The sequence below is a fragment of the Acanthochromis polyacanthus genome, chromosome 23 (assembly GCF_021347895.1).
Source record: "Acanthochromis polyacanthus isolate Apoly-LR-REF ecotype Palm Island chromosome 23, KAUST_Apoly_ChrSc, whole genome shotgun sequence".
In the NCBI taxonomy this organism is placed as follows: Eukaryota; Metazoa; Chordata; class Actinopteri; family Pomacentridae; genus Acanthochromis; species Acanthochromis polyacanthus.
The window spans coordinates 27,352,639-27,371,488 of NC_067135.1; the positions used below are offsets into that span (position 1 = coordinate 27,352,639).

An 18,850-nucleotide genomic window follows, 5' to 3' on the forward strand; every position below is an offset into this window, starting at 1 on the left:
AACTCTTTCATGAAGACACCCTGCCAGACAACTCTCGATTTGCATTAACAAATAGTTTTGCTACAATAATACCCCCATACAACTGAGCCCAATCGGCCAGAGCTGAGCGCAGCACAGAGAAGGGAGGGACCATGACACAGATGAGTTCATGTCACAAAAACACATTTGCAGCTTGTTTAGAACCGTCGACTTTTACAGCAAACTGCAGCGACTCCATGAAATCTGAAAGATGCTGCAGAAAAACAATTCAGATAAAAGTGGAATATTTACATTCAAAGAGTCACAAAAAGGTTTATCTACATGAAAGCAGAGAAACATGACAACTTTTTAACACCTTCTGTATCATTCAGATTCAGATTCACATTCAGAAAACTTTATTTGTCCCCAGGGGTCAATTAAAAAGGCAAGTAGAGCAGGCGGTGCAACACTGACAATATTTAGCTTAAATATGGAAATAGAAACACTCACACAATGGAAAGTCAGTTTTTTCTGTGTTTCCTTTTTTAAACCTCCAGAAAATGATCACAATAAAATAGTTTATGTGGGAGATACTTAGTCAGCAGAACTTTCCTCATAGAACTGAACACAGTCACCAGAAAATATTAGCAAAAATGTTATCAACATCTTGCCGTACCAGTTTAATCGTCCTCACTTATCATTTCAACCCGTGGCTCATTTTGGAGAAATAATTTCCAATTTTAGCACATTTATCTGCGTCTGTTTCCAGAGCTTTCCTCTTTTAATTCTTGCTCTTTCTGTTCTCCATCCTTCAAACACCACTGACTGTGAGCACAGACGTGTTACGTCAGTTTGCATCTGCAAAAAAGAAGAAGAAGAAGAAAAGAGCTGACAGTGGAGGTGGAGGCTGCCCAAGGACAGTGGTAGCAGCAGAATATCAACCCAGAGCCATTAGCCTCTCCGGGCCTGGTCACAGTTATGACTCAGGTAGGTCTGCTCCATTTGACTTTAAATTATATCCTGCTGCAAAGTTTTTTTTTTTAGCTTCAATCAAAGGGAAATTATCACTTTCTTGGATCTACAAGTTGTTGAACAGTGTTTTAGAAAGTCTACAGAATGACAAAGAAAAGTTTTTGGAGCTGATATGTGAAGTTTCACTGTTGTCAACTAAATATTCACTGTTTAACTGTTAAACTGTGGTGGTTCTACACGGGGGCCAACATGGACCAGTGTCTCTGTCCAAACGTCGCTGACTGATCCATAAACGGATCACTTTATAACGGTAATCAACGCTAGATCTGAAACCGAAAGTAAAGAGGCTGTGCGCAGATAGAAATTAGATCCAAACCAGACTGTAGCTGTGTGTCGGTCCTTCTGCCTCCTGGACATCTGGTTCTGGTTTCATACAGATTTTAGACAAAGGAGGAGCTGGTTTTTAAACACGCACAAGTTAGCAGAATGATTTCACCTCATAAAGTGATTTGTTGCAACACAACAAATCACTTTAGTTCCCCCTCCAACAATGAATCATGTTTGTAAATGTCTGGTCTGATGTTAAGTAAAGTACTGAACGGCATCCATCAGCTTTGTGATGTAGAAAGTTTGTTTATTGGGTCATGACAACTTATATTACTGTGTCCAAAAAATGCTGCTTTCTTCTGTAAATTATTGTTGTGTGCCATTGATGCATGAATCTTGTGTTTCAAAAATCAACAAATGCATATTCTGCATTTTTTAATTTGCTTTTTTCTTATTTTAAAGAACAGTCACAACATAAACACTTACAAATCACAATAAATACCAGAAAAATCCCCCCTAAAAATAAGACATTACCACCAAGCGCTGCAGTATGTTTCACATAGTAATTAAATAAACATAGAAAACCACCTCTCATCTATCCGTCTGACAGAAATCTAAAAGTAAATTAAAGCTGCAAGCAGCGTTGGACGGATCCTCGCATCCTTGCTGGTCGGCAAATCCACACACGTCCACCAGGGGGTGCTGCGACTGAGAGTGTATGTCAACCTGTTTACACACGTGGACAAAATTGTTGGTACCCCTCAGTTAAAGAAGGAAAAACCCACAATTCTCACTGAAATCACTTGAAACTCACAAAAGTAACAATAAATAAAAATTTATTGAAAATTAAATAATCAAAAACAGCCATTACTTTTGAATTGTTGATTAACATAATTATTTAAAAAAACAAACTAATGAAACAGGCCTGGACAAAAATGATGGTACCTCTATAAAAGATTGAAAACTATTTGACCAGAGTGATATGATTAACTCAGGTGTGTCATTTAATTGACATCACAGGTGTTTCCAAACTCATAATCAGTCAGTCTGCCTATTTAAAGGGAGACAAGTAGTCACCCTGCTGTTTGGTGAAAAGGTGTGTACCACACTGAACATGGACAACAGAAAGCGAAGGAGAGAATTGTCCCAGGACATCCGAAAAAAATGATAGACAAACATCTTAAAGGTAAAGGCTATAAGACCATCTCTAAACAGCTTGAAGTTCCTGTGACAACAGTGGCTCATATTATTCAGAAGTTCAAGACCCACGGGACAGTAGCCAACCTCCCTGGACGTGGCCGCAAGAGGAAAATTGATGACAAATTGAAGAGACGGAGCGTTCGAATTGTATCCAAAGAGCCCAGAGCAACCTCCAAAGAAATTAAAGGTGAACTCCAAGGCCAAGGTACATCAGTGTCAGATCGCACCATTCGTCGTTGTTTGAGCCAAAGTGGACTTCATGGGAGACGACCAAGGAGGACACCACTGCTGAAAAAAACTCATAAAAAAGCGAGAGTGGAATTTGCAAAAATGCATGTTGACAAGCCACAAAGCTTCTGGGAGAATGTCCTTTGGACAGATGAGACCAAACTGGAGCTTTTTGGTAAGGCACATCAACTCTATGTTCATAGACTCAAAAACCAAGCATACGAAGAAAAGAACACTGTCCCTACGGTGAAACATGGAGGAGGCTCAGTAATGTTTTGGGGCTGCTTTGCTGCATCTGGCACAGGGTGTCTTGAAAGTGTGCAAGGTACGATGAAATCTGAAGACTATCAAGGCATTCTGGAGAGAAATGTGCTGCCTAGTGTCAGAAAGCTTGGTCTCAGTCGCAGGTCATGGGTCTTCCAACAGGACAACCATCCAAAACACACAGCCAAAAACACCCAAGAATGGCTGAGAGAAAAGCGTTGGACTATTCTAAAGTGGCCTTCTATGAGCCCAGATCTGAATCCCATTGAACATATGTGGAAGGAGCTGAAACATGCCATTTGGAGAAGACACCCATCAAACCTGAGACAACTGGAGCTGTTTGCTCATGAGGAGTGGGCCAAAATACCTGTTGACAGCTGCAGAACGCTCATTGACAAATACAGAAATCGTTTAATTGCAGTGATTGCCTCAAAAGGTTGTGCAACAAAATATTAAGTTATGGGTACCATCATTTTTGTCCAGCCCTATTTCATTAGTTTGTTTTTTTAAATAATTATGTTAATCAACAATTCAAAAGTGATGGCTGATTTTGATTATTTAATTTTCAATAAATTTTTATTTATTGTTACTTTTGTGAGTTTCAAGTGATTTCAGTGAGAATTGTGGGTTTTTCCTTCTTTAACTGAGGGGTACCAACAATTTTGTCCACGTGTGTATGTCAACAGGACCGGACTCTAATAAACATTAGCCTTTAAGAGGAAACAAAGGTGAAGTTAAAGCTTTTGTAGGAAAGTGTGCAACAGTTGCCAGACTCTCCAAAAATCTTCAGACGTGTGATTCAGATCATCAGTCAGTTTTTCCAGACGGAGAAAAGCTGAAATCTGTGATAACCAGATATCAACTGTAGGGAGCTGGGGAGCAGACCACCACAATAATATGCATTTTTTTAGCAAGGTATAAAAGAACTCTTAACAAGGACCTAATCAAAAGATTGCCCCATAGCTGGTTTAACAAATAAAATAAGACAGACAATGTAAAATGTTTGCCGGTGACTTCCTGGATGACAGAGTGTGCATCTTTCCAAAATGATTGAATACAATCACATGACCAAAACAAATGAATAAATGTCCCCTTATAGACTTGACATTTGTAACAAAGGTTAGAGTCGCTGGGGAACCGTACACCCACCCCCACGTGGGGTGAGTTTTTGTGACTGGCTGAAAGGAGGGAGACATCTGATTGGCTACAGAAACTTCCGTGTTGAAAAAAATACATTTGTGGATCAGACGACGGCAGAGGAGTCTCAAAAAAGATTCACACACAAAAGCAGTTTGTGAATGCAGAAATACATTTGTGAACTTTCTTAATTTATTTGTGGATTGCAGTTTACATTTGTGAATACTAGTTTACATTTGTGAATACTAGTTTACATTTGTGAATCCCAGTTTACATTTGTGAATCCCAGTTTACATTTGTGAATCCCAGTTTACATTTGTGAATACTAGTTTACATTTGTGAATTCTTCTGTGTGCATTTGTGAATTATGAGACTGTTCTAACTCCATATACTTTTCAGATGTGTCAAATTCTGACAAAATTTGTTGTCTCGCAAGAAGGATTAAAAAAAGTGACGAATTTGAGGATATTTGTAAAAATCCTTAGAGAGAATGTCAAACTCGGTCTCAGTTTGTTCAAATGACTAGTTGGAGGTGAGCAGTCCTGTAAAATCTAAAATGCCCTTAGGAATCCACTCCCTCAAACCAATACTCCTAACCCGGGGTGGAAAGTCAGGATTCAATGCCAAAGGGGACTGAGTAGAGACAACAAAGGGGATATTTAAGTGTTGTCTCACATCCCTCCTGTTATAATGATTTCAGGACCTTATCACTATCCTATGTTGGGATGGTTGGTGTGCTGTCCCACTGCAATGTGTTCGATCAGAAACACGAGGAGATGCCACTGTAGTTTGACGTCTTTATTGAGCACTGCCTCACATGTAACACATTCAGTTGCAGTTGTATGTGTGTGTGGTTCTACAAAAGAACAACCAAATTCTTAACAAAATAATCTGACTTAACATGTAACATCAGTAACATGAATGAAATAACAGCTACTCTGTAGTCTAGTTCAATAGTCTAAATAAATGCCCACATTAACAAAGTTACAACCCATAATGAATTCTAACATCCAAACTCTAGCACAAAAATACAGTTCTACACAAACAGTTATAGTTGACAATTTATGTGTTTCAAAAATGCACACGACTCCAACTATGCATATTCTGTGCAGCTCTGTATCTCTCACAGCTTCGGTCTCCTCTCCACCACAGTCTATTACATTGACAGTAGCCGTAACATCCTATTGGCTGCTGGCTGAGGTGTCATGAGGGGTGAGCATGTCACTCACATGAGAGAGATGGGACAACCTGGCTCACAAGAACGCTGCAGTAAATTCTTTTTACACCTTCACACTAGTAGAGTATTGTAAATAATGATATTTTTGGCAAGGAACAGCACTTTTTCAAAATTGCAAATAAATGGGAGAGATACCAGCTTAATAGGGTTAACATGTTAGGGACTCAAGACTGATCCATAATGCATCTGGTTTATTCATGAACCAGTTAGTCATCATTTTTAATTGGGCTGACCAGTAGTAGAATCGGAAATTAGGGAAAGAGAGACTAGTTCCTTTGGTTTAGTGAGTTTTGAAAGTCTAACCCTCTGTTGTTTATTATTCCAGATATACTGGGAGATGCTAGTGTTCAGAGATTTAAAGAATACAGAGAACAAGTAGCACTGAAGATTTTGAAATAAATCATTTGAGGAAGAACATTCATTTTTATAACATTGACTCTCCCAAAGAGGGAAGTAGGTAAAGATGACCACTTCTTTAAATCGCCCTTGATTTTCTGAGTTAAAGGGAAGTAATTATTCACGAATAGGTCAGTTAAATCAGAGGTGAGAAAAATACAGCCCCTGGGAAAACCTTCGGATAACAAGATGTTTGTACTGAGATTTTCTACTGGGTCTGAATAAAGAGTTTTGATTATCTTAATGAAAGGTAGGAAGTGATGTTAGATTCCACCTTTTGTGTGCTGTAGAGGGAAGCATAAAAATCTTTAAATGTTCTGTTAATAGTAAGAGGTTCACATGAAGCATCACTGTCTGACGTCCTTATCCTGTTAATTAAGCGGACAAGAATTTGTTTTTTTAAATGATAAGAGAGTAATTGATCAGGTTTATGATCTGGCTATAGGAACTGGAAAAAAAGCCATTGAGACAGAAGGGAGGTTTTCAGGACATGCAAAGTCTGAGCAGCACAAGTGGAGGGACTATCAGAGCTGTTAAAACTGATGCAACACTGTCACATGTCCTTACCAAAGACCACAGGAAACAAGGACAAGAAAATCAGGAAGTGCTGTTACTGACAGTGACTCAAAACATAACCCAGAGATTTTAAATGACAGGAAACTAAACCACTTTTATTACATGTGACTGATCTGGAATAGAATAGAATAGCTTTATGTCATTGTACACAAAAATCTTACAACAAAATGAGTGGGAGCTTCTCCCCATAGTGATCTTAAAAAATACAAATATGCAATATGCATGGCATAATAAAAGTAACAAATAGAAAAAACAATAAAGGTCTGCATGAACACGCTCATGTTGCACTGTCCCATGTTTGACCAGGAGAAAGTAGTCCAGAAGTATCCGTGGGGGTCACTCCTGTAGGATCTCCTCTCAACCTCCTGAAGTCCATCAGCATCTCTTTAGTTTTGTTGTTGTTCAATATAAGGTTTTTGTGTGAGCACCATGCCAGGAGCCTCTGATGAGACCCACCACTATTGTGCTGACTGTAAATGTGACGATGATGTTTGGGTGGTGGGAGGGGATGCAGTCATATGTGTACAAATCATACAGGAAGGAGCTCAGTGTGGCACTATGTGATAAGTTATGCTTTAAAATAGTTGCCTTCGATTTAATTTTATCTCAGGTTGAAAACTACAAGATTAACTACTGTTTCAGTATATATTTTCTGTACCGCCCGGCAGTGTTTACATTTTTAGTTCCTAGTCGGACCAGTTTAAGGGACGGATCAGTTCGAGCAACAGCAGGGAAATCATAAACGAGTCTTCTTCATAACGGAGTTTGGTCAAATCTTTGTCTTCTTACAGACTTAAATGGAGGAAAACGTAAGGAAATAAAACTGAGGAAGAAAAGTGAACAAAAGACAAAACATCAATCGTCAACAAGACTTCTGGAGTTTCCCTTCTTTACGCTGTTAACTATATGTCTGGCTGTACAAAGTTGACGTCGTACTACGAGGGCAGAATAGTAAGAAGACAGTAATACACCAACTTCCACACGAAGTAGTTCAACTCTCACATCGATTTCATCGTTGCTTCTTCATTGTCATCAAATACCAAGATGGATAAATGGTGTAACACAGAAGAAACACATCAGTCTTTGGGGACGAGATCCATCATCCAATCAAGTAGCAAATCATCATCTACAAGCTCTGCAGCACTCAAAGCCCGTGCAAGAGCCGAGGCTGCTCGCATGCAGGCTTCATTCGCTAAGAAAGAGGCAGAAATGATGGTTGAAGAAGCCACATTAAAGGCAAAAATGCACATTCTAAAGAAAGAAAAGGATGCAGCTACGGCCACCGCAGAAGAGGCAGTGTTTGTGGCTGCCGTGGAAAATGCTGAGATAAGCTCTCACCAAGACATCGACTTACCATTCTCACCATCCAATGCTGCACAGCGGACGAGTGAGTACGTCTTGCAACACAACTGTGGTGCATCGGAACACGTATCTATGTATACATGTTCACAACGTGCAGCGGACAAAGTTGGACAAGAAATGACAAACCTCAGAATCGATAATGAAGATACTTACCTGCAAGCAGCTCCGAGAGATGTGAACTCCCAACGGTCAGGGAACACCACACAACGTACTCCTGGAATCATTCCTCCTGAGCCAACACAGAGAAAGAGAGATTTAGATCCACAAGCAAATTCATCTTACCTGCGACAGCCTGCACAGCAGAGGTGGGATCCTGTTGACTCTTTAAAGCGGACAGCAGCCACACCAGATGTTACAAGGTACCTAATGCGAAGAGAAGTGGTCACATCTGGGTTAGTGGAGTTTGATGACCATGCAGAGAATTATTGGGTGTGGAAAACCTCCTTTCAAAGCGTTATAGATTAACTCGCCTTAGCTCCAAGAGAAGAGTTAGACGTCTTGATTAAATGGCTCAGGCCAGCGTCTAAAGAACAAGCAAAAAGAATCCGAGTCATACACAGCCACAACTCAGCTGAAGGACTAAACATGGTTTGGCAAAGGCTAGAGGAGACCTATGGAACCTCAGAGGCAGTTGAACATTCATTCCTGAAAAGGATTGAGGATTTCCCCAGAATCTCAAACAGGGACAATGTGAAATTGAGAGAGCTTGGAGAAACGAAGCCCAACGGATCATAGAGGCTCTGTACCATTGAGAGGAGGCCTCTTTTCGTGAATGGACGGCGGCGGCGAACACACTCTGAGGGCCGCCTGGGACGGCGGCTGCGAACACACTCTGAGGGCCGCCTGGGACGGCGGCGGCGAACACACTCTGAGGGCCGCCTGGGACGGCGGCGGCGAACACACTCTGAGGGCCGCCTGGGACGGCGGCGGCGAACACACTCTGAGGGCCGCCTGGGACGGCGGCGGCGAACACACTCGGAGGGCCGCCTGGAGCGACGGCCGCGAACACACTCGGAGGGCCGCCTGGAGCGACGGCCGCGAACACACTCGGAGGGCCGCCTGGAGCGACGGCCGCGAACACACTCGGAGGGCCGCCTGGAGCGACGGCCGCGAACACACTCGGAGGGCCGCCTGGAGCGACGGCCGCGAACACACTCGGAGGGCCGTCTGGAGCGACGGCCGCGAAGACACTCGGAGGGCCGTCTGGAGCGACAGCTGCGACAGAGGTGGAGTCGACAGCGTCGACCCGCTCGGAGACGGAGGCTGCTGCGGAGGCGGCGTCGACCCGCTCAGGAACCAAGGCTGAGGTGGCGGCGTCGACCCGCTCAGGAACCAAGGCTGAGGTGGCGGCGTCGACCCCCTCAGGAACCAAGGCGTAGGCTGAGGTGGCGGCGTCGACCCCCTCAGGAACCAAGGCGTAGGCTGAGGTGGCGGCGTCGACCCCCTCAGGAACCAAGGCGTAGGCGTCAGAGGCGGTGTCGACCCGCTTTGGAACATAGGCGTCCGAGGCGGTGTCCACCCGCTCTGGAACGGGTGGACACCGCTAGTCCCTAGAAGAAATAGTGACTGGAGAGGGCTGTGGATTCCTAGATCGAGAGGGCCGCTTCTCAGAACTGGGCTTGTATGCCAGTCTAGTTCCCTCAAAAGGAGATTTGTCGGTATCTCTGGCAGAGGGTTCAGGGGGGAAGCAATATATAGGATTTGGTGGTGGTGGTGTCTGTGACAGAGTGGTGGCTGATTGAAAACTCATGGTACCGGTCCAAATAGTACTCGGAGGGGTAATTGACTGAATGGTTCCCAGAGCGGATGAGTTATGAGAAGTGTGAGTGGCAGAAATGGGCTTGGTCATGTATTTCAAAGGAGTGTTCATAAATTCCAAAATATGGTCTGGAAGGTGGCTCATTAGCCAGGGCATCCGAGAGGCCACCCGGCGACCCCGAGAAGCAAGATCCTCTTAAAGGCTTTGTCCATAGGCACTTCTCCACTCACTCCATAAATTAAACAAGGTGTCATAATATTCCAAATTCTCTTTGGAAGAAAAAAAACGGCTAGGGATTCAGGGAAAGGAGGTGTGACTGTCTGTCGGCCTGCTGGGTTCAGTTCTGGCCGGTTCATTCTGTCACGCAACGGGGCCGGTGAACCCAAGCAGCAGGCAGACAGACAGATAGAGGAGTAAAATAAGGTTTATTAAAGAAAATGACAAAACACAACTATAGTGACAGGAACTAAGGCAGCGAGAAAAAAAACAAATAAACTAGGGCTGTGATCCTTCAGGACAAAAATATAACAAGGCTGAGGAGAAGTACTTACGAACAGAGAAACTCAAACAAAGGGGCAAACATAAATTGAGGTAATCCAAGGGTAGAGTCCAGGGGGGAAAATCCAAGAAGGGAAAAGGCAGAAAGGGTCCAAAAATATGTGTAGTCCAGGAGGGGAACAGAGGCAATGGCGGTGTGTCATGGCAAACAATGAACCGGCAAAGACTGAAGGAAAATGGCAGAGCTTAAATAACAAGGGAAGGGACCAGGTGAATTGGATTGGGCTGATTGCCACAGCTGAGAGTGATGAAGTAATCAAGTGACAGAGCCAAGGGACAAGCGACAGGGAGAGAGACAGAAGAGGAAGACGACAGACAGAGGGAGACAAACACACAAACCAAAACACACACAGACGGTCAAAATTTGAGAAAAGGGAGGAAAGGTGGAAAACAAAGGCAAAAGCCAGACCATAACCATGACAATCTAGAATCTGATTGGTGGATGACTTATGTTGCTCAGATGTACAATGATATTTCCAATCAGTAAGTTCCACAATACATTTAACATGTGATTTATTTCAGTTTTCAGAACTTCATGATGCTTCGTCTAAACCATGGACTCAGCTCAGTTCCTTCACAGCTTTAGTTTTCCTTCTTCTAACACAAAACTGTTCAGGTAACTGACACACACCATCAAAATGTACATTTAAATACAAAGATGATTAAATATGGAAGCTGCTCAGTGACATCTTGTAGAAGAACATTCTAAAATATGTTTCCTCAACAAAAAGTCAACTAGTAGTCATTTGTTTCCTCACATGCTTCCCTTTAAAAGCTGTAAAAATCCCAACCTGCTTTTCTCCAGGTCTTTCCCAGGTGGTCGGTCCGTCTCAGCCGGTCCTGGCAATGGTTGGTGATGACGTTCTTTTGTCTTGTCGGCTGGAACCTGCTATTGATGCTTCAGGCATGTCTGTGGTGTGGTCCAGAGAAGACCTAGACCCTCGATATGTCTACGTGTGGCGGGCTGGAGAGGAACTGGAAAGTTCAAAACATCCTGCTTATAAAGGAAGAACATCATTGTTATTTAGTAAACTAGAGTTTGGAGACGTTTCACTGAAACTCTCCAAAGTGAAACCGTCTGATGAGGGAAAATACAGATGCTTCATTCCTACTCTGGGTCGAGGAGCTACTGTTGAACTGGTTGTTGGTGAGTTAATACTGAAAGTTCAAGACTCAGATATTTGGGGTTTGTCAGGTTTTCTAAACATATTTCTGTGTATGATCAGGGGCCTATTTCACGAAGCAGGTTTTACAAACTCCGAGTTTCTTCCGCAACTCTGAGTTGATCTACTCTGAGATAGAAAACTCTGAGTTTTCGGTTTCACAACGGCTGATATGAGTTGGGTTAATTAACTCGGAGTAGGTTGACCCGGAGTTACGCGCGTGCACCGCAACTCTGAAAAGACAGCATCAATGGAACCCCGATTTGACGAGTCACCATGGAAATGGGGAAGCGAAAGGCTGCGTTTTTGAACTGAAAGTTTTTAACGCGCTCATATGGCGAGTTTGATCACGTTTTTAGAAAGAAGTGCAACACCGCTGCAGCTGTAAAAGAGAGAGAGACGGCGTGGAGAACACTGCTGCCCGGATCAATGCGTAAGTTTAAATGTATTCCTTTGTAATCGTAATAATATTAGAGGGAATAACTGTCTGAATGGCAGCCTAATAAGTTATTTCATTTAGGTGAAATCCCGACGGGGCAGCAGCTTAAGATGAAATATAAAAACATTGTTCAAACAGGTCAGACCTCGGCATTATTTCATGGAGGTACTTCATGTTGATCATGTTTTACATTGTAAAGTAGCCTAAATATTAAGTGACTGTTTGACTGTGCAGTTGTTTTATCCACACATAGCCTAAATGTCTGCATCCATATCATGTCCTGTTAAATAATTAAGCCTATTTAAACTAACACAGACTTCTGCTCAGCCAACAGAAAGAAAGCAGATGCCTGTAAAACAGTGGTATAAAAGGTCATGGATGCACATATATATATATATATATATATATATATATATACACACACACACACATCTTGTAATTGTAAGTAGTCAACACTCCAAAGATTTATCCAAATGGTAGTTTAAGTTTACTGAAACATGTCACTGATCAAGGATGAAACTGTGTCTGCTGCCTTTACAGAGGGGGATCCAGAAAGGCATAAAGAGGTATGTTACTGATAGTTCTCTTCTCATTCAGATTTTGGGTGGAATATAGAGTGTGACATTTAGCCTACACATTCTCATCCTTTTTAACAGAGCATGGCTGGACAGCAGCAGGATGGTTCCTCAGCTTCCACTGCAGTGAGATGGATGTTCAGGAAACACCAGAGCTTCAGTCTGTGGAATTCATGTGTAACTGTATAATTTAATGTCCTCTGTGCATTCCCAGTTATCAATAAAACAGATTTACAAACTGCATTTGCTGAGAAAAATACAAAAAAACAGATTAGGAGGGCAGATCTGGAAATTGAAATACTGGAGCACAAGTTAGAGGTGGTGATGGTCACAGGTGAATTATGTTAACTACTGGAACATTAACTGAACTATCTTTTATTTGTAGGGAATAAAGAAGACCAAATGAAATGTGTATCATGTCTTTATTTGCTGTGGTGGTGATGATGATGACTTAAACTCTAAAGTGATTATTGCATACGGTGTCTCTGACTGCTCTGCTGTCCTGGATAGCTGCAGGTGGATGGGCTCATCATCTGGGTCTTCAGTTTGTAGGGCAGGGTGTTGCTCTCCTCTAATAGTGGTAATATTATGAAGAACAACACATGCCACAGTAATATCACAGGCCCTCTCAGGGGTCACCCTGAGGAGACGTAGGCTCTGGAAACGGGCTTTCAGCAGACCTATGGTCATCTCCACCCGGGCTCTGGTCCTGCAGTGAGTCCGGTTGAAGTTCTGTTGGGGCCCTGGTTCAGGGTCAGGGTATGAGGTCATCAGCCTGGGTTGTCATGGTAACCCCTGTCACCCAGCAGAAGGCCATCAAACTCTCCTGTAATGTATAGTGGATACATCAGAGCATATTAAAGGAGGGAGACAAGAGAATTCTATTGTGAAAATCTTTATGCTGCTGACCACGCTGCAGTCTGTTGCTCAGGTTAGACTCTCCATAAATCCTGGAGTCATGAACAGACCCAGACCACGTGGCCTCCACATTAGAAATGATGTATGCAGCATCACATATGATCTGGACAGTGCAGAGAATGACAGATGTTGAACTATGATGCAGTCTTTTACATTTAGAAGCAGTAGTCAGTCTACCTGTAACCTACCTGCACATTTATGCTGTGAATGGACTTCCCGTTCATGATGTGAGGGAGCTGTGATGGGGATGTGTGTGCATCTATGCACCCAATCACACTGGGAAATCCTAAAAGAAATTAAAATGACTAATCCCAGTCTGAGGCTGCAGCACAATGTCATTAACAGAATATGATTTAAAATGAATTTAACAGATCTCTACATCATTCACCTGCAATCCCATGGATCCTCCTTGATGCTCTGACAGGTTTATGTCCAGGAAAACCACAATGACGAGTAAAAGTTGTTTCAGAGCCAGGAAAACTTTTCTGACTGTCCTGCATACAGTTGTCTTACTGTAGTGCTCTGCATCTCCGACATCATATAAAAACTTCCATTTGCAAAGAACCGCAGCGCAACACACAATATCTGCTGGATGTGAGAGCATGACTGGTTGGTAATGTAAATGTAAGGACAGATTAGGTTGTTTATGTAGATTATGGACTTGAAGCGATTACGAAACGGTACCGCTCAAACCGATAATTGTCCGGAAATGCGAGAACATTTATGCTCGGTCTGATAACAATCTACCGACGAATATTTAATTATCTGTGCAGTAATGCTGCTCCTTTATCCACTGGATCGTTAATAAAAGCTGTTCTACGCCAAAACTCGCTCGCTTACTGACTGAATGAATGAGGAAATGAAACAGCGTGTGTGGCTGAAAGAGGGCGGAGACGGAGAGAAACTCGAGGTTTTCTCAGATAAACCTGCTGGCGACCAGGTTAGAGTCATAGAGTCTGTTACTGCGGTAACTGACCGAGAGTTGAAGTTACCCCTCTTTGTGAAACAGGCTCGAGTTACCCCGCATTCCCTGGTTAGAGTTACCTCGCTTCGTGAAATGGAAAACTCTGAGTTTCCCTCATTTCAGGGTTAACAAACTCAGAGTTTTCACTAAACCTGCTTCGTGAAATAGGCCCCAGAACAAAGACTGTAGGAATGAGTCAGTGCTCCAGTTTTAGGGTTTGTTTATGAGTGCAGGTCAGACAGAGTGAGAGATTTTACAGTCAGTTAACTGTTTGATCCACATTCCAGCAGTTGTTTCTCAGGTCGGTTGTTTCTTTGTAATCCACATCATCATCTCTGTGGAGGTGGTTTCCATTGTTCTGATGAAGTTAAAGCAGAACCTGAACCACTGAAACTCCTCCTCTGCAGGAAAACTATACAAAGGCATCACAGCAGCAGCATTTTACAATCCAAAACTACTTTATAGCACCAGAAGGTTCAGTTTATACAGAATCAAAAAGGTTTTTGGTATCAGAGACCAAATATAATGAGAAACAATGGGATTGAATTCTTCAGTATGGGCATGCAGGGTTTGATCTGAGCCTTACGGATTGGACACATACATGTCCTATTTGTCAACCCTAAAACAGGTTTTTGTGAGTTTCAGAATAACTTGTGGCTTAATTCAGATCTCCTTTAGGCAGCGTTTCTCTATTTAATTACAGATTCATGCAACCACCTGAAGTTTAAATGAACAATATTTGCCTCTTATCCACCAACCCTCAGTAGAAGCACATTGTCTGCATGTCCACATTTTATAGTTTTAAACATTGAAATCTCTCATTTACAATATAATTCAGACTCTTTGTTGTGGCTCCAGATTGCAGTCAGTTTTAAATCATCCTTCAGAAGAATATAGAACTAGACTGGAGTCCACTGTAGCAAACTGAACTGATTGGACAGTTTAAATTGAAGGAAATTTCTGTTGTTGATCAAACCATGGTGATAAAAAGATCAGAGTAAAGGTTACAAACCATTTCTAAATAGTTCCCAGGAGCCTGGAGGCCTCAATAACTGAAAACTACCAGGACTCTTCATGTCATTAGCTGTCCAACCAAACTGATAAAATGACAAAGTTCTGTTCAAGGTAACCAACAGTCCATTTAACAGAGTTTATCCAAGAAGCACTGAAGCTTCAACTCCAACCAAAAGGGCTTCTACAAAGTGCTGAACAAAGAGTCCAAAAAATGTTTATTGGAGAGATTTCATTTTGATTCATATATATATATATCTAAAACATGTTGCCACTTTGAATTCCAGAGTTATTGAGAGTATATTAATAGAAAAATGGTCATTTTTTCTTTTTAAAATAAAATCTACATTCTGATTCAACTAAAATGCATTATCAGTGATGTTTGCTCGTGACATGTCACAAATACATCTCTCATCAGCATATATTTCCCATTTGTTTTATTGCTTTACTGTTCATATGTTAGAAGATGCAGGATTCATCAACCTGGTAACCCAAAAATTAAGGAGAAATTTGAAGAATGATATTTTAAATCCTCAACCTCATCAAACATAACTGAGGATGCAGATTAGTTCTTGCTTCAGGTGAACTTTGTAGTTCCTTTAAAGACTCTCATGTCACAGTCTTGCTTGTAGGTTTCTTTCAGAACATTATTAAGAATGCAGTTTTACTTTAGAGGAATGGATGTTTCAGAGACAGAGTTGTAATTAAATGTGCAAACACTGAAGGTGTTAGAATTGTGGGGGTGGAGAACCCAAGCGCAGGCAAACAGGCAGACCAAGAAGTGATAACAAAAAAGGGTTTTTATTTAGGAAAACTCCACAAACACAAATACAGTGACTGTAACTGGGGCAGCAGGGCAAAAACCAAATTAACTAAAGCTATGGCACCACAAGGCTAAATACAATGAAGCAGAAGGGAAGTACTCACATTACAGAGGACTCAAAATCGAGGGAGCAAAAACCTGACTGAAGTAATCCAAACGACAGGGTCCAAAGGGGGTAATCCACAAACGGAAGAATAAGCAAAGGTCCAAAAACAAAAGTAGTCCATAGGTGGGGAACAGAGGCTGTGGCAACACGTGGACATGGCAAACAATGATCCGGCGAAGACTTAGGCCCCATCCACACGAAGACAAAATGCTTAACAGTTTCAAAAATGATCGCCATAAAGACAAAGGCGTCTCAGAAAATGCGTGCGTCTACATGAATGCACTCGATACGCATGGAAGCGCTGTAAAACACAGGCCAGACTTCTAGGGGCGCTGTAACGATATGACGGAAACACGTGCAAACAGAAGAAAAAACAGTGGGCATGCGCACTTGTGACAAAAATTGTAAACAGAGACCAAGCCGGGAAGTAAATAAAGTGCCGTAATGTGTCCTCGATAATTGTTTGTTCAACTCGGTGCTGGATAGTTTTCCCAGTAGGCCCACCACCTGCAGGGCAGGAAGTCGGGGTTGGGTGCTATGTACACTGGGCAGTAGGCAGGAGCGGGCGCCTGGGCGTGCCGGCCCCTGGTGGCATAGACTAACTCTGGGGACGTGGAACGTCACCTCACTGGCGGGGAAGGAACCTGAGCTGGTGCGGGAGGTGTAGCGATACCGACTAGATATAGTTGGGCTCACCTCCACGCACAGCAAGGGTTCTGGAACCAGAATCCTGGAGAGGGGTTGGACTCTCTCCTACTCCGGAGTGGGTGAAAGGCGCCGGGCGGGTGTGGGGATACTCACAAGCCCCCGGCTGAGCGCCACTTTGTTGCAGTTCTCCCCGGAGAACGAGAGGGTCGCCTCTCTGCGACTTCGTGTTGGCAGAGGGGAAAACTCTGACTGTTGTCTGTGCGTATGTGCCGAACCGCAGATCAGAGTATTTGGCCTTCTTGGAGTCTCTGGTGGTGTCCTGGAAGGGGTACCGCCCAGGGATTCCATAGTTCTCCTGGGAGACTTCAATACTCACGTGGGCAACGATGGAGAAACCTGGAGGGGGGTGATTGGGAGGAACGGCCTGCCCGATCTGAACCCGAGTGGTGTTTTGTTGTTGGACTTCTGTGCTAGTCATGGATTGTCCATAACAAACACCATGTTCGAGCATAAGGTTACTCATAAGTGTACATGGTACCAGAGCACCTTAGGCCAAAGGTCGATGATTGACTTATAGTCGTATCGTCAGACCTGCGGCCCGTATGTCTTGGACACTCGGGTGAAGAGAGGTGCAGAGCTGTCAACTGATCACCACCTGGTGGTGAGTTGGATCCGATGGTGGGGAAGACTGCCAGACAGACCCGGTAAACCCAAATGTGCCTGTCCGTAGGGTTTTCAACTCCCACCTCCGGAAGAGTTTCTCCTGCATCCCGGGAGAGGTTAGGGACATGGATTCTGAGTGGTCCTTGTTCAAAGCCTCCATTGCAGAAAGCTGCTAGGAGCTGTGGTCTGAAGGTCACTGCTGCCTGTCGCGGCGGCAATCCAAAGACCCGCTGGTGGACACCAGCGGTGAGGGAGGCCGTCAAGGCGGAAAAAGGAGACTTTTTGAGCCTGGGTTGGCTCGGGGGTCTCCCGAAGCAGCTGACAGGTACCAGTTGGCCAAAAGGGCGGCAGCTGTGGGCGGTTGTGGAAGCGAAAACTCGGGTGTGGGAGGAGTCGGGGAGGCCATTGGAGAAGGACTTTCGGTTGGCCTTGGGGAAGTTCTGGCAAACTGTTCGATGCCTCAGGAAGGGGAGGCAGGGCTTCGCTCAGGCTGTGTACAGTCGGGGTGGAAAACTGTTGACCCGTATTGAGGATATCGTCGAGTGGTTGGAAAGAGCACTTCGAGGAACTCCTGAACCCGATAAACACGTCCTCTATGGAAGAGGCAGAGCCTGAAGACTCCGGGGATCTTCGTCCATATCCGTGGAAGAGGTCGCCGAGTAGTTAAGAAACTCCTCGGTGTAAGGCGCCAGTGTGGACGAGATTCGCCCTGAGATGCTGAAGGGCTCTGGACATTGTTGGACTGTCTTGATTGACACGTCTATACAATGTCGCGTGGGCATCGGGTACAGTACCTGTGGAGTGGCAGTACCGGGGGTGGTGGTCCCATTTTTAAAAAGGGGGACCGGAGAGTGTGTGATAACTATCGCGGTATCGCGCTTCTCAGCCTCCCTGGGAAAGTTTACTCTTGGGTGCTGGAAGGGAGGATCCGACCGATAGTCGAACCTCAGATTCAGGAGGAGCAATGCGGATTCCGTTCTGGTCGTGGAACAGCGGACCAGCTCTTGACCCTTGCAGAGCTGCTGAGGGGTCCTGGGAGTATGACCTGCCAGTCTACATGTGTTTTGTGGATCTGGAGAAGGCCTATGACCGTGTCCCTCGAGGGGCTTTGTGGGGGGCACTGAGGGAGTATGGGGTCACGGGCTCGTTGCTATGAGCCGTTCGGTCCCTGTACGACCAAAGTGAGAGCTGTGTCCGCATACTCGGCACTAAGTCAGACACGTTTCTGGTGGGTGTTGGACTCCGCCAGGGCTGCCCCTTGTCTCCAATCCTGTTTGTGGTTTTCATGGACAGGATTTCAAGGCGCAGTCGTGGTGAGGAGGGTTTTCGGTTTGGGAGCCTCAGGATCGCATCTCTGCTTTTTGTGGATGATGTGGTTTTGTTGGCGTCCTCAGACCGTGACCTCCAGCACGCACTGGAGTGGTTTGCAGCCGAGTGTGAAGCGGCAGGGATGCGGATCAGCACCTCCAAGTCGAGGCCATTTCTCTGCCGGAAACCGGTGGATTGCTCCCTCCGGGTTGGGGGGGAGTTGCTTCCCCAAGTGAAGGAGTTTAAGTATCTCGGGAT

General features: G+C 44.0%; 1 long non-coding RNA gene across 1 annotated transcript; it reads left to right on the forward strand.

Moving 5' to 3' along the window:
• The first annotated feature begins 820 nt into the window (after positions 1-820).
• Positions 821-11,218, forward strand: LOC127532347 (uncharacterized). Its single transcript, XR_007939727.1, has 3 exons — positions 821-945; positions 10,497-10,590; positions 10,780-11,218. It is a non-coding gene; the product is annotated as an uncharacterized LOC127532347 (long non-coding RNA).
• The last annotated feature ends 7,632 nt before the right edge of the window (positions 11,219-18,850 follow it).